This window comes from Bombus vosnesenskii, unplaced genomic scaffold, assembly GCF_011952255.1.
Source record: "Bombus vosnesenskii isolate JDL3184/JDL3185 unplaced genomic scaffold, Bvos_JDL3184-5_v1.1 scf7180000013263, whole genome shotgun sequence".
NCBI classification, from domain to species: Eukaryota; Metazoa; Arthropoda; class Insecta; order Hymenoptera; family Apidae; genus Bombus; species Bombus vosnesenskii.
This window is the reverse complement of record NW_022882923.1, coordinates 2,529,009-2,543,845: the sequence shown is the minus strand read 5'-3', so window position 1 is coordinate 2,543,845 and position 14,837 is coordinate 2,529,009. Positions and strand designations below refer to the sequence as shown.

Below are 14,837 nucleotides of genomic sequence, written 5' to 3'. Positions count from 1 at the left end.
CCGTAATTTTCGATGGAGCCACAGAAATTTATTGCCACTCTATGTATACCAGGCATTCCGTTCTACCCGATCATTTCACGCAAATTGAAACGGTCAATCGAACTGTCGCCCTTCCGATTCCTCTGTCATTTAATCGCGTATCAAGCAATTTCAACACGAGAAGAGTACGAGATACGATTAATAATAGATCGATCGAAAGTGGTTTCTTTTAATAAACTTCGTCCTCTTTCCAATCAATTGTATTTTCGTTCGTGCAGTTATTATGAAAGAAAGATAATTGGAAAATACGAATAGTAATACGTAATTAGACTGCGAATATTTATACAAATTAAGAAAGTATGATGAAATGAAGAAGATACGAAGCTTAATACATATGGACGTAATTTTTAAAAAATTTAACCATTTGAACGTATCGTGTTCGCTTTCCACAAACATTCAAACATTAGCTGCTAGTTAATGGTGAAAGTCACTTGATAACATCATTAGAGCATGAAACTGTTATAACTAGTTCGTAGTTTAAGCTCTGAAAATTCCTACTTTCATATCCCATCAATTCGCTATTGCGAAAACATAGTGAATAACTCTCGTTCGAGACTCATATTTTGAACAAATGAAATAAAAACTTCCTTTATAATTAATTTATTCTTAAGTATCAGAAGAAATAAAATTTCAAAAATATTAATATTCAATATTTAACGTGATATTGCTAATCGGTCACCAGGTATCACGTACTATACGTTCATAAATAAAGATTATGTGTTTAGCGTAAGTGTAAAAATCATAGATACATGCTTCAAATAATTTAGTTTTGTGTATCATATTTTTCTCATCTGTACTCATAGAATATACTGACAACTTAAGTTAAATAATTTTAAAGATAAGACGTGGCCTAAGGCTTTCGACCGCTTCGTAACGCAAATATTCGAAACACAAATCCATTCCACTCCCATACTCCCACACCATTCCGTAAAGTAAACGAAGCGTAAACAAAATTTTCGAATAATCGCTGGTACCATCGCCACGAAGAGCCCACGGCAAGGCATTATAACCTGAAACCGGCTGTAAATAAAATAGCCAATAATTCGCAACCGCAACAAAAGACTGACGACCCACCCACGAGCCTTAACGTGGTTACAGCACGTAAACCAGACGCGAAGCCGCGTCAGGCACACCTTACGATCGCCCATAAACATAATTAACCAACGAATCGACGCACGCGAACGCGTGGAAGCGTGTGGCCGCGAAGAGTGAATAGCGGAGGAACGTGCAAACAATCGTAGCCCGGTGGTGGCCAGATAGGTTCATGAGTAACAGTAAATACCAGCTTCCGAATCAGCTGTAGCCCGAATTTCCGGGACTTTTAAAACCCTTTTGAGGTACTCTGGTTAGCCACAATGTTTACAATGCAACTATCAGCGAATAGGGTGAGAGCAAGGGGCCGCGGAGTCACGCACCCGTATCGAGACTGGGCTAAAAACCAGGGAAACCTTCGCACACAAGCACCGATCGCGTGTACATCGACACTGTTCAATGGTCGAGGACTGTGTTTTCAGCGGGAATAACGATTCGTGGTATAACGTATAATTAACATTCGGCGACGTCATTAAACCAACCCTCCTCTACATGCTGTATATGTTTTAAACGCCGACGGAACGCTAACACGACCGCTTAATAGATCGTTGTTGCTCGTACCTTTTTCCATTTCCATGCTTCGCTATAACAATTTATGTCGTTTCGTGATTTTTGGTTTGGAAGTATTTTAATTTGGATTCTTTTATTTCTTGATTGTACTTGAGTTTCGTGATTAGACTGTTGTATATGTGTTACTTGTTCGAAGAAATTGTATCTAAAGATTGTTAAAACATGAAAATTATGTATAGGTGGAAAGTGGTTTAAAGAAAATAAAAGTGGTTTCACAAAGTAAAAGCTTAAAGTCGGTAAATGGTTATTAATTGTGAAGAATTATATGTCGAAAGGTATGTGACGAGGATGACTAGCGATATAAATAAAAATACGAACGACTACAGCTTGAAACTCATCTGTTTGACGTGTTCTAACATATGGGCTTCTTCTAGACATAGGATAGTTATCTTTTCCGATAATTTATTACGACAGCCAGAAATATATATGAAGTAACTTACACTGAAACGAGCTCGCGTTTCCTATCCAAAATAATATATCTGAGTGAACATATTCTACCAGTAGAATTAAAAATGTAAAAATCAATTTCCTCTAAACAACTTACATATATATGCTATTTCCAATGGATGAACAATCATATTTTACATATGAAAAAATACAATTTTTTCACAGTAAACATAAGATTCTCCAAACAATTACGCGTGTTATGTATACGGTACCATACAAGTCCAAGTCGTCTACACCCTAAAGCTGCCTAATCCAGAACACAATTATTCATAATTAATCCACTTTAAACTAGGCAACCTCCCTATTCTAGTCAACCCGGATCTAATTCATCCAGCTGTCCCCGTTAAGACCCAAATAATGCCGTATGCGAAATTCACGTGTACCGGCATGTTAGGGAGACCACGAAGAGAACATCGTCCATTTAAAAACGCCTGTGTTCGCCCATAGTATGTGTCAAACTTGTTTGAATTCGAATCGAATCCGGCGTCTGCGTTATTGGTTATCAGCAACAAAATAGACGATTCTACAGCGCCGGACAGTAAATCTGTCGGCGTAGTCTCAAAATTGAAAGTTTATCGATTTTGCATACAAGGCGACCAATTATAACAATGAAATCATTGTAACATCGAATAGTCGGCCTGTAATGCGGCCGGTCCAGGTCGCGTTGTTATCGCGCGACGGAAAACGGCCGCGTAACTACTCGTCGCTTGAATCATCGGCTGACAAATGGGCCGCGAGTCGCGCCGAATGACAAATCGAAGCTCCAGATTCCAGCACGTGAGGGTGAAATTACGGTGCGATCTGCCAACACCGACTGGTTCCGCGTCGTAATACTTCTCTGTCGGACGTTCGAAGCAGAATCGTACAAAGTGAGTCGTGAGTCCACGCTTAAGAGTGAACCCTGTTGGTGAAGATCACGCTCTATCAATCTGTCCGTAGCTTCTGGTACTCTTGCGAATAGACGTGACTAGACGCTCGATAAATCTTTAGCTGATTCATCGGCATTTATTTGCGTCGATCGCGTTGGTATATCGTGACTGCGATGATTTCGAGAGATCATGATTTGCGGCACTCTTTGCAGCTGTACAAACGTACATACGTTTATATCGATATGTGTTTATTGATGTTTAATACTGTTGCATAATAATGACTGCTGCTTAGTCTTGCTCCATAATTATTATCCGTTTTGCATAAAAATGCAAATCCTCTTGGTACGGGAAGTTTTAATTTGTTTTATATATGTTCAAGATGTTTAATATAGTTGGTCAAGTTCATCAATCAAAAAGTAGGAAAAGATAACGATGTTACAGTTATTTTTACAAACTTATGGAATTTGCGATTATCGATGTTCGATTGTCCGTGCAACATATGAACTCATGGAAATAAATCATTTGTTTTCCGAGAAACTCAACATTGATTACGCATCTAGACTATAAAATTGAGAAACCTACAAGAAATAATATTAGTAAATCCGGTTTCTGTGTAACAGAAAACTGATATCGATGCGATGCATGTATATCTCATCTTAAAAGTTGTCAACTTTTTTTCTTCAAATTTGAATATGTGATTCATAAATATGCCAATATGTACGCATATTTAACGTATCAGTCCATACAATCGCATTACAGCACTCAGCGTTAAAAAAAAGAAAAATCCGTTTCGAAAGCGTAACTAACGATGCAACAATTAAGAATTCACTGAATTATCACTCAACGAGTAACGCCCAAGTGAAACACAATATACCATGACGTATAAGCCTGTCCCATAAAGTACACTCGACCATACGCGTGCATGCAATAAACGTTTAGGATGCATTTAGCGTTGGCTGAAATACGGCCAGGCCGCGTTTGCTGCGACATTTTAACGTTTTATAAAGATAGAAGATGTCTAACGCATATTGCTTATAGAGAAAAGTCCATTATTTTTAGTTTCCACTTTCGTATTTTCAGCGTGAAATTCTAGCCAGAATATCCCAGCAGTGACGAGTCCTTAACGGCCACGATAAAAATAAGACGAGTGGGGGCGAGTCAACCCTTTTCGGCCAAACCACTCGAGTTATCCGCGTTGAAAATACGTCAGCATGAATTACGACCCTCCTAATTCGCCCTACTGGCCGTGAATCTCTCTCTCTCTCTCTCTCTCTCTATCTACCTATCTATCTATCTATCTCTCTCTATGTCTCTCCCATCCCTCGTCACGGATTAAAGAGTGTGATCCCAAGGAATCACGCTTCGCGTCATTGCGGTGAGCCGCGTCTCTTCAAAATGGGGAGGGACAGGGTGGTAGAGGAGAGCGGAGAAAGGTGACGGATCTTAGGGGATGGAGAAACAGCCTGAAAATGTGTCCCTCTTGACTTCCGGCCGGATAGAGTCTTGGAACTCGGCAAGTAAGGCAGGTAGCGCGGAGTAACTTATCGCCTAATAAATTCCAGCCATTAGACTGCGGGAAGTAATGGATGTACCATTTGCACCCTCCAGTACGCTTAGTGGTGGGTAACTCGGTAGGCGTGAAAGGGAGGACGAGATGATGAAAGAGAGAGACAGGCAAGCAGGCAGACAGACAGACAGACAGACAGACAAGCAGACAGACAAACAGACAGAGACGAAAGAGAAGGAGAAGCCGTTGTGCCGGTTTCCTCTCTTGGCTAGACGAATTCCAGATATCGATTTAAAGTTTGGCGTTACTCGGTTACTGCATACATTTAGGCAAAGACTCGATTAGATGTAGCAGCAGCTATCCAGGCCGGTTGCACGGCGCGTTTATCGCGTCGGCCAGAAGAGAAGGCAGCATGTCTGGAAACGCGGTTACCTGTTATCGCTTTCGTGGTAACACGATTTTCGAATTGAATCGAGAATCGATGCCGGCTAGTAAATCAGAAAAGGAATCCACGGACAATTTTCACGACTATTTTATGCGGCATAAAACGTTCACGCAGATAAGGGAATGACGGATAACTGTGCGCAGAGGTTGCGGACCCAAGTAACGAGATACACACATACATACACACATACCCAGCGTCTATGAGTTTTGCCTGCCATACTATCGCGATCTTCGCGCTTTAACTGAAATCGGTGGTAAGGTGCCAGTAACAAATTTTCGGATATACTTGTAAAGTCTACAACCAAGCTGTGGCTTCTAGGAATTAGTTAAAGTTTTAGTATCGCACGAAGTTTCTAGGAAAAACGTTGATTACCACGGTACTGAGAACGTGGATGCTTATAACGAATCACAACTCGAAACATCTTATTTGGTATCGTGTAAATACTGAACTTGTAACATTACGATTGCAGAGATTTCTGCAAGAAAACTTCGTAAGACGAAGCAGTGAATTGGGTAAATTACGTTAGAAGTACTAAATCTACTTGTTTAATAGTAATTACGTTGAAATTTATGGTTTGAGAAATAAACAGGAGTCTTATAATGATTCCATTATTTGATTAGAAAATGTTAACATTTGTCAGATCCATAAGCTCTTTTTCTTTTTAATTATATTTATACACCAGATATTTTTCGTATATCATAGTATAAGTTTAAAGGATTTCATAATAATTATCGCATATAAATTTAGTTTTATCATCGTTTATCTGAATAACTGGTAACTGTGTATTAATTGCAAAACGTATTTCTAAAGAAATTTACTGCAGTTCAAAATATGAATAGGTTGTGCTGTTACAATAAGGGATCGTTATCTCGAGGAAGGAACATTTGTACACGAAAATACAGCAACATTCTCCAAATAGTTGAAGGTTTCTGTTTATCGGTCGAAAGTTGTTCTGTTCACGAGCTTGATATTCAACTTTCTTTGGTTAAATCGCCGTAGTTTGCTCTACTTTCCATACTGCTACGTTACTTTGGTCAATTTGTTAAACTAATCTGACTGACTTAACCGATTCAATGTAATCTTGACCTATTTGACTTCGATTATATTTATGCTAATTCAACGTAAGTAGAACCTACCTTGGCTATAATTCAGGATATCTTCAACCAAGTAATTTGCATATTACTCCAAATATCTGTAAAAAAAAAGACGATAAATCCGAAAATAGAAAATATTCCAATATAATATTCAATAGCAGATAATAAGTCAAGTATGTACAAATTTTAAAAGACTGGTGATAAAAATATTCGTAATGAGATCAAGAAAGAGAATGTCAATATCGTTAATAGAGCAAAAGATATCATTCAGTAGACTATAATTGTCCTAACTTTGTTCAAATTTATTCATCATGACATTATTATCACGTATTTAACCACTTAAACACGAATACGAATATGAGTAGCTATTAATTTTTTCGTCTTCTGGTATTTGTTTTATGAAAAAGAAATTTTATCGTACGACTAATTTTTACAATCGAGGATTTCATATTCACCTCAACCTAACGTCGTGATTGCGTTTTGTCCACGCTAATGCCAAAAATCAAAGTTATCGCTAAAAACTCTACCTTAATGCTATCATCCATCAACTATTAAAAAAGTCGATTCCTCTTCTGAAACTTTTCAAAACTCTGCTACAGAAGACGCTCGCCCACGATTTCCAATTTTATCGATGTCCCTTACGGAGAGCCACATAAAACTCGTAGAAACGTAAAGATGGTTAAGCCGCGGAAAATCTTAAAAAGCAGTTACACCCTGTCCCAGTTCCTGAGACCGGTCTGTCCTCATACCGACGCGGTAACGAATACGAACGATCGGGTTGCCTGTTTACTAAAGGAGATCCTTTCGTTGAAAGAGAGGCCTCCTCGACCTTACCTTGCGAACTTTCTTTCCACTCACTCGAGAGTGTCTTCGCAGTTACATGTAACGATCGGTCGCCTTCGTCTTCTTGGCCACCGTTACGAGAGTCCTCGACGGAGAAGTTGCGCAACGAAGGCGATCATCTTAAAGAGTGATAAAGATGAAAACTTGTTGGTTAATGATGCGATCCCTTTGAACCATGGGACGAAGACTCGACCGAGTGGAAACTAGACGAGTATGTTCCCGAGGGCTGAATGAGCTAATAGTGGTAGGATGTCTTTCGAATAACGACCACTATTTAGCGATTCGATATCCGTCGAGGTAATTACTGCTGCTGCTGGTTGAAAGACCGATTGAAAATGCGACGTAGCGCTCGTTGAAAACAACTTCCCTTTCGAGACGATTTTACGTATCGTCAACTGATGCGACGCGATACCGTATTACGAAGTTCGAGTAATTTCAGTTCCACGTAGAAATATGTCAAGAGTGATTGTTAGGGAAAACGTTGAAGCATCGAAACAATACTGACATTTTCGTGTTTAAAATGAATACACTTGCAGAGGCTGAATAATTACAGATATTATTATATCAGGAATAAGGAGCAAGAGATATCATTAAGTGGAATAAGAAAATCGAAAATGCTTCGCCTTGTTTCGGTAGGTCAAACTTAATTGCGTTCCTGTAAAATATTCTTTACGACTTGCATGTTTCTTTCTAATTACATGAAAAATATTTAAAGCACAATTTGATTCCTTTCGAAAGAATCATCTTCTTTCAGATCATTTTTAAGATTCACAGAGAATCTTATTGTTTTAACAGCGTATCGGGATACTTTTGAAGAATAAATGTAAGCAGAATCCGCGGTACAGATAGATGTTTCTTCCGGCTTCGTCGGATTTACAGGATTCACCGTGAACAGAATCTTGAATAGAATTCTTCATGGTGGACTGACGAAATTCGTTTGTCAATAAAGCCTCGAGGAATATTCGTTTTATTAAACACACGTAGCTGGTCTTGGTACGGTTCCGTGCACACTAAATATCAAAAGAAATTTCGCCGTGCGATCATTCCCAAAGACCGAGTGCACCGTAAAACCGGGAGTCCATAGAAACGAACGTAAAACGGTTCGCTGTGCGTGGAAACGCTTATCGTTTGAAATTCCCTGCTCTTTTGGTCTTACCATTGTTCCAACGGCCCATTGCTCGACCGTTTCGTTATATGCACCTTAGAAAGGACGACGATTCAAGCAGAAAGAAATGTGCTCGTGATCGTGGAACGACTCGTTCGTCAGTAAGCCGCTTTATCGCATTCCTTGATTGCCCGTTTGTGTTTTTCAAATGATCCAGCTTGTCCGCAAACTCGTGCCAATTGCTTCGTTATGACCATTATTTTGTATATTATATTACAAAATATAGTGGGAAAATCAGTTTCAACAGTAAACCTAACAATAAATTACAGTTGTTAAAATATCTCTAATATCTTCTAGGACTGATGTATTTAAAAGAGGATATCTATGTAAAGTGTATCGATTCGTAATAACAATATGTGAATTGTATAAATATGTATATATATTATAACAGTAAAATATATGAAGTGTACAGATCAATGGTACATTAATAGTCAGAAGCAGCACTTTCTATTACACGACTCGTATATTCTCAATTATTAAATTTTTTTACGAAAATATCATAATTATTTTGTGTAATCATTTACATCTAGTCGTTCATCTGGGTTAAATTGATTATATCCTTAAGATTTATTTATGAAGATGGAACGAAAATTGATGGATTTATATCCTCAACTAAGTGAAAGTAATGGCCAAGAAAAATATTACACAAATCCTTGAGATTCACACTCTTATTGTAACAACCTTAAAAAGCATAAATAAATTACAGTGTATTGATTAAAAAAAAATCTTTTTTCAAATAAAACGTTCAATTAACGTAACATTGGCTCTGAGTAAATGAAGAAGATACTTCCAGCAATTGCCTATTTCCATCAAAAGTCATGATCAAAGTCAAATTTAACATTCGCAGCGGTACATCTCGGAGAATTTAAGCTCAAAATATAACCACTTCGCTATAGGTATCCGCAGAAATGGTAAACATTAGACGAAGACTTATTTGAGAGGCACTGTAGGCTTCGTATAACGAAGCAAATGGTGACGCATGCATACAAATGACCCGGATATACATGGCACTGAAAGATCCCTGCCGCGGTTCCGAATGCACAGTGCCTGTTTGAAAGACTCCCAGGGGTCGTGTAAACTCGGCCGCGGCGCTCGTGAAAGCACAAATGACCGGTAGGATACAGGTTGACGAGAATCGATCGACATACGCAGGATTTGCGATTCGACTCGGCAACCTGTGGTTACTGTATCACCAAATCGATATTAAAAGAGCCGTCGTTGCGATGTTGCGATGTTACGATACAATTATTTTACGTCCCGAAGTGACATCGTCTGTAGTTGCTTTCGCGCGTGCGCAATCACACGCATTATACACCCTCGTTTATAAGTATTTGGACGCGTCCAAACTATTGCCAATATATCAAATAAATGTACTTTCAGTAACATTCTTCGATCTAATTTTCACCACTCTCATCTTAACTCAGACAACCATGTGGTACAGATAATAGAAAACAACAGTTAATAGCAATCAGTATAAATAAAAGTAACTGAAAGGAATGAACAATTAGTCCTAATGGAAGACATCCGAGTTGAGTATATTTTATATCATTATCATGAATGTGGGATAGTGTGACATCAAGGAAAGAATTGTTTATTAGCGTTGTCAAGATATGTTGACGTTGTCAAAGAGTGTTGTGAGCGTTTTGGAAAAAAGTGAGCATGGAAAGCATTGTAACGAGAGTTGAGAGAGTCGGAGTTGAATTTATCGTTGTCGTCTGAAGATCGCTGTGTTGTTATGTCGTAGAAATAGTGAGTAACGAATACGTGAAACGAGGTTTTATATTCGATTTCGTGTGAGTGGAAACGATATTGATATGATATTGATAAACGATATGAATATAAGAATCTGTGCTTTTTAATTATATCATGGGTAGTCCGGATCGTTCATCAAGTTCTGTAGGGCATAGATGTCTCAAAATTTATAAACGACAATGTACTTGTACAGTTATCTATAGATACAGCTTCATTCATAAATGTCCACATTTGTCTCTGATTTTATGTACATAAATTCTGTTTCTAATTCGTTCAACACTTTCTCAATGAGATTTAGCGTAAGAGATTGTGAGAGACAAACAAGTAATTCTTAAATTATCGTGTTTAAAAATGAAAAAATTCTTAGATCGTTATCCTACATGAAAGCAAAATTCTGATTGATTAATCGTTGAAATTGATAACCTAAACCAACTATCACACTTTCTATAAAGTCAAAATATGTCGTGATACTTACGAATGAAACTATACATATGCAATTATATATATATACATTTGAACGCATCTAGCGGTTGGTGAAAGTACAAACATAACCGTGTTGGTATACAAGGGTTTTCTTCGCTCATTGAGAATTGGTTTATAGACTACTTACGTCGCAATCGCTCCCAGGGAAAACGTTCCTCGAGCCTCGTAGAAGCCCGACGTAATAAATATAACCATAAAACCCGAACCGTAAAATCCAGCGGAGGTGGTATACTCTGAAATCGTATATATGTATGTACTTGGTGGGAACAGGATGAAGAATAAAAAGAGAAAGACAGAGTTTACCTATTGGCACGTACGATGAAAAGATACAGCAAGAATGGTGCGGACAGCCTAACCCAAACGTCTCTACACGTGTAGCGGATGGCTTTTAAAACACCGTCGGCTATTTCGGTTGTGTATCGCGATTCACCGATCCTCACGAAGAAGTTGTACGCCTTCTGAAAAAGAATAGACAGTTACAACGATGCATTAGTGTATTAGGTCGCAGTGTGATATATTTTATTCTGAAATAAAACTTTAAATATATACACAGGTCAACAACTTGGTATCTATATATACATATATTGAATTACCTGCTGATTTTACTATTAATTCGAAATTCGTTCTACCAATATCAGCGATAATATCTTTTACTTTCATACAGATTTTATTAACGGGTTTTTTTAAGATTACAGAATTTCAAGATGATCATCCTCTAATGTTGTAAATTTCATGGAACACGCGGTTTCAAAGAGTTTGGTAGTGTATACTTAATTCTATGCATAGGAGGCATTACATCGGATACCAGTGACAAAGATCGCCTGAATATTGTCAAAGAACTATGAAACATTCCTATTTGAATAATTATTTTATTGATTAAAAATTAATTAAAAATTATTAATTTATTTGTTTGATTCATTAAACTTCTCATCGCCAGAATATTCTTCGTTTATGTACATTTCACAGAGCTAACCTTTTGTAATGTACTATTTCATATTTTAATCCTATTGAGATAAAATGTGTGCTTTCATTTCTTTGCGAATATTCTTACAGATACATAGCATCATTTACACTAGAATGTAAAACGATATAAATGCATATTTTGTACTTAAATAGCGAACATGATACTTTACTTGATGGTAAAAGTATTATGATTATAATTGAATATAATTTTTTCATAACTGATATTCTTTTTAAATGAAATTTCTTCCAGCTTAACAATACTGAATATCTATGACAAGTAGTGCCATTATTCGCGATGGTAGTAAGATTTATTGAATGACAAACTTGTAGGACACAACAGTGCAGAGAATAAGGAAGTAGAATATATTCGATAAGTTTAGAACCCTGAAGTCTCTTGTAAGTCCACAAGTTCAATAACATCTAAGGATTTTAGTTTAATACAGAGAGAGAGAGAGAGAGAGAGAATGAGTTCCAAAACCACGAAGTTCTAACAAGTTCGGGCATTTAACTGACTTCAATTTTGGAATTAATTTTAGGCTGTAGCTAAATTTATCGCTTTCATCGTAAAGAGAAATAAATCGTGAATCTTAATTAGATAAATAGATTTTTAATTTTTATTCTAACTTGTGTATATCAATTCATAAATCCATTAATAAATCTAAAGACACGGTCGGTTACATATAATTCAAGCTACATACATTTTGCTAAAAACTGCCAGTATGTATCCATTGTTACCAATAAAACAAAAAGCAGATAATTGCGTGTGCTTAATACTTGAAATATGGGTCATGTGGATTTACGTTTTTGCTTGCCGAACGCAGAATTTCATGCGCATCATTTCTTTTCTATCCTCAGTTTTATTCCCACAAGTCCATATTGCGAACACTAAAAAATTATGTACAAAAATTGTCAATAAAATCAAGACAATCCCCTACATCATCCCTTACAAAAAGATCATAAGTATGATTCCGAAGAATGTCCATTCTCGAATTCTTTCTGTCTCTATCCCATACCCGATCGTCGATGATGTTCCCGATAGTCGAGCATCAGGAATTGCGAAGACCACTAGCTTGTTTGCGAGAATCTTGAAAATTCGCTCGAGAGATAGTTAGAATAGTTTGAGACAGTCTCGGCGCCATTCCCGTTGATGTTAAACTACGGTGGCACGCTTCGATACTTGCGGATCGAACGGTTATCAGCGTGTGGAGATCGGTCTGAAGGATCCACGTATAGACCAAGTGTGGAAAAGGACACGCAAAGAGCTTTACACGGCATTCCTGTGGAACAGTTTCGCTGATACGGCAGTAATTTCGTAATTCGTACGCCCGGTGGTGGAGAGACTGGGCGCGTGTTCCCGTGGAAAATCAAGGGAAACCACCGGGGGATCACCTGTGTGTCCCAGTTTCTATTCTCTTGGCGTTGTAAGCTCTTTCCCTCTCTCTCTCTCTCTCCCTCTCCCTCTCTCCTTCTCTCTCTCTCTCTCTCTCTCTCTTGAGAAAGGTTCACCATGGAGAGTTCGCCTGAAAGCAAAGGCACCACGAAGACTCGCCCCTTCGAGCTGGATAAGTGGGTATTAGGAGAGTCAAGGGGTGAACAATAACGCGGATCGGTTAACTTAATAATGGACATTAGAGCGTTATACTGACTGGGAAGAGGAGTAGCTACGGTTCAGTCTGAAACTTACTTCTCGTGATGTGGGTGATTTGCTTCCAAGATTTTCTCCAAGCACTTTGAGAAGTCGACTTTGCCGCGGCAATGAAGACGTTCTCTCTGTCTCACATCCTTCCCTTGCGCTTTCTTTGTCCCACCTAGCCTGCAGCTCTCTCTCTCTCTCTCTCTCTCTCTCTCTCTATTTCCCTTTCTTCTCCTTTCCATTATTCCCCGGTGTACTATGAAACGATCCGGAGTCTCTTTGAGTTTAGCGGTGTCTGATGAAAAGGATTCGAAACGTGCGCCGTGATTTATTTCCGTGTTTCGTTCGTCACGAATTTTAAGAATTCCATAGGGCTCGTCGAACCGATTAATTGGCAAATAAAATCGCATTATTTACAGATCGTAAATATATTATAATTAGATTGATACTGGAATTATCGAACTGGCGGGTTTTAGCTTTTTCTTCTTCCAAATACAGACTCTATATATTGAGTTTCAGTCAGATAAAAACATGGGATTGCTTTCTAAAATCTCAGTGATCCTGATACTAATTAACTAGTATCTTAGATATACTTAGAAATTAAAGTTTGATAGTTTTGGTGTTAAGCACGTGTTGAAGTTTTAAAAGTGTTGGTTATATAGAGACATCAAAATAGAAATAAATCAGAAAACTCAGAAAATTCGCGAGCGCTATAAGAATTGCCATGAATAAATGGATGTAAGGAATATTCAAGTAGCTTTTATTTGGAGAAAGCATTTGCTTTCCATGAGAGCATATATCGGTATTTGCGTTTATATTATAGGAATATCGTTTGTGCGGAACTAAAAAGAATAACATAGATTTTTGAAAAATTTATGAGAATATATATTTAACATTTGATACGAGATGTCTCACTGCGTTTCATTGGCGAACTCTTGTTGTTGATGACCGCAACTCTTCAAAAAGATAGTCAGCAGCATACAATGCATGTCAAAATATAAAAACGAACGTATGAGTGACGTGAAAATGGACACCCTCTGTAAAGTTCTAGAAACCTATGAACGTGTGAACATACATATTGTTGCGTGTATTTGACAGTTACAGTGTGGAACATCAAAAGCGGACCAAAAACTAAGCTTTAAATTTAACTTTACCGGAGGTACATTGATTATGAATATTGATTAAGTAGAGAAACTAGTTAATAATTTCCGTAACATCGTGCATGCTTATATAATAATATTCCATATTATATATGCATGTACGATAGTTACGTAACAATATTATAAAATAAAAAATGTGGCTAAGGAAGAAGATCGAATTAGAACGTTGCGATATAAAGATGCTCAATATACTAAATTTTACACAAACAGTACACAATTTTTCATCACCAATAAATCTGAATAATCTCGTTTCCAAGAAACTTGGGTGTTAAATTGAAATTAGGAATATCCACTTGATTCGCGTAGTATTGTTTGATACGTTATACCAGTGTTAAGTATCGTTTGGCTTGGATATCCACTTGGCGGATCGAATAGGTGAAGTGAGTTAATCAGGGTTGCTTAAGCTTTGTTACACTATCTGTGTTCCATTATCACGGAATAACGTGCTGTATCAGTAGGAGATAGCGTATCTGTACTGGCTCGTGTCAGATTACATCGCTTTGTTCGATAGAAAGAAAATAATTGAACGCGCGTAGAATCCGCGCCGATACCAGCGCGATAAAAGTAAAGTAATTAACAGGGCCGCGATGGTATGATAGCGAAATGATTATGTTCGTTCTCGGTATAACAGGGGGTAGGTGACACAAGACGCCAAAACGCAATTAACTTGATACAACTTTAATTAATGTAATGCGTGCAGAGGGTGGAATCGGGGTGTCTTAATGAGGTAAGTACACCTTAAATTCGCGCGACACGCAACTGCGAACCGTTCGTT

At 37.8% G+C, this 14,837-nt stretch overlaps 1 long non-coding RNA gene across 2 annotated transcripts in view; it reads right to left on the bottom strand.

Moving 5' to 3' along the window:
- Positions 1–14,837, bottom strand: part of LOC117232975 — a 222,352-nt gene that overhangs the window by 167,902 nt on the left and 39,613 nt on the right. For both annotated transcript variants that reach the window (XR_004493234.1, XR_004493238.1), the window contains exons 2-4: positions 10,610–10,764; positions 10,434–10,539; positions 6,106–6,161 (exon numbers count right to left, since the gene is read on the bottom strand). This is a non-coding gene — a long non-coding RNA (uncharacterized LOC117232975). The remainder of the gene's footprint in view (positions 1–6,105; positions 6,162–10,433; positions 10,540–10,609; positions 10,765–14,837) is intronic.